Source organism: Salvelinus sp. IW2-2015, unplaced genomic scaffold (genome assembly GCF_002910315.2).
Source record: "Salvelinus sp. IW2-2015 unplaced genomic scaffold, ASM291031v2 Un_scaffold3909, whole genome shotgun sequence".
In the NCBI taxonomy this organism is placed as follows: Eukaryota; Metazoa; Chordata; class Actinopteri; order Salmoniformes; family Salmonidae; genus Salvelinus; species Salvelinus sp. IW2-2015.
Window position 1 is genome coordinate 50,439 of NW_019945183.1, and position 2,269 is coordinate 52,707.

Here is a 2,269-nt window from a genome sequence, read left to right on the forward strand (position 1 = left end):
AGTAAAACCCCATCCACATGGGGCGCTGTGATCTGTTTATGGTCTTGCCACCCGCTGACAAAAACGAACAAAACAATACGAAGTAAAACAAAGGGAGGCTTTGTTTTGTTTGTGGTAGAACATGAACGAAGACTCGTTGGGAACGGCGTTTTCGAAGCGACGTTGTGTGAAAATGTTAGAATTAGCGGAAAAACACAATCAAACTTTACTCTGTGTGGGCGGTTCGGCACAGCTGAGCTGTGTCTCGGTTAGAGAATGGTAGGAGATAGTGACGGAGAAGAAGTGAAGCAAGTATGTGTCACACTGCTTTGCTTTATCTTGGCCAGGTCGGCAGTTGCAAATGAGAACTTGTTCTCACACTAGCCTACCTGGTTAAATAAAGGTGAAATAAAATTGTACAAAATAAAGGATGGAGCATAGTGGTACAAATAAGGAGGGATTAAGAAAGAGGAAAAAGAAAGCGGGAGAGAAAGGGAGTAACGTTAGGGGTTTGAAGGGGAGCGAGAGGTCTATGGAGGTAGAGAGGAGGCAGAAAAGGAAGTTTGAGGAGAGCAACAGTTTCTAACGCTAGTGGCAGTTTTGGATGTAGAAAGTGCCGAGGAAGAGGAGTAATTCTGACTTCAGGGAGAAGGGCAAGATAAGACGCGAGGGGAGCATGGGGGTGAAGAGGAGCATAAAGTGATTCTGACGTTCAGGGAGGAAGGGGGAATAGGGGCGATGAGTCCGATAAGGTTGACAGCTGTGATAAAAGAGTTGACTGGGGAAGTTGTCAATGGTAAAGTGTTAAGAGATGGGAGTTTGTTGGTGTTCTGTAAGGGCATGACGCAGAGGGAGAAAGCTCTCGGGTGAAGCAAATAGGGAAGTGTAAGGTGGTGTCGAGCAGATGGAATGATTGAAGGGGTGATAACAGGGGGGCCTGTGAGGATTAGCATTCAAGCGGTTAGGGACAATTTGAAGGAGGCGTTCTAGTGAATGTTCATAGATTGCAAGCAACAAGGGGTGGAGTTAGGGCAGATAGCCATCTCTATTCTGTTACACTTCAAGGACTAGGTACTACCAATTAAAGTTACCATAGGGTATATGAGTTATTATGTGAGAGCATATGTACCGAAGCCTTTAAGATGTTATGAATGCCAGAGGTTTGGGCATGTGGCAACAGCATGTAAAGAGAGATGTGCCAGGTGTGGAGGGGAGCATGAGTATGGGAAATGTGGGGATGGTGTAAACCCAAAGTGTAACATAAAACCATAATGTGGCATATAGTCAGTGTGAGGCTATGAAGCAGGCAGTGAAGGTGCAACAAGTGAGAGTGGAGAGAAGGGTGTCTTATGCTGAGGCAGTGAGGGTGGTCCAGGTCCAGAGATATACAGGTTCAAGAGAGCGATGGGTAGGAGCATCTAGATGGAGGATTACGGGGCAGGTGGGTGGCGGTATACATAGATAAGATAAAGCTGGTGACGTTCATAGCAGGAGTTATCAATAGCACCGCTGGAGTAAAGTCTAAAACGGAGAGGATTAAGCTAGTAGTGGATGCTGCTGGGAGACATCTGAGTGTGACAGGGTTGACATGGGAAGAGGTTCCAGATGTCCCGGTGCTCCCGACGGCCAGTCCGCCATTGGTAGTACTACAATGGAATGCTCGAAAGCCTATTGGCTAATGGGCAGGAGTTCAATAAGTTAATTGTAGACATGCCAGCTAAGCCTGATGTGATTTGTGGGCAGGAAACATGTCTCAAACCGTATGTGTAGTTTATACTACAGGGATATGTAGTGGTTTGTAGGGGGGGGATGTACCACCTTCATAAAGCAAGGACTTCCCTACAGGATGCTAGGCAAAGGCATTGAACAGGAATATGTGGTTGAGAGGAGGGATGGCTCGCAAGGTAGAGGCCAACTGGGATCATGCCTGGAACTGCATGTGTTCTGTGACGCTTCAGAGCGAGCTTATGGGGCTGTTTCCTATCTAAGAGTGGAGGATAAGGCAGGCCACACCCATGTCTCCTTTGTCATGGCCAGGTCCAGGGTCGCACCCAAGAAGCAGTTGTCAATGCCTAGGCTGGAACTCAGTGCTGCCCTTTCCGGAGCCCAGTTGGCCTCTACCTTGCGAGCCGAGCTCACCTTGCCAATCCAAAGGGTCATCTACTGGAGTGATTCGACCACTGTATTGACCTGGCTCACATCGGAGTCCTGCAGGTATAAGGTGTTTGTCGGAACTCGCATTGCGGAAATCCAAGACCTGACAGAAGTCCAGGACTGGAGGTATGTTGAT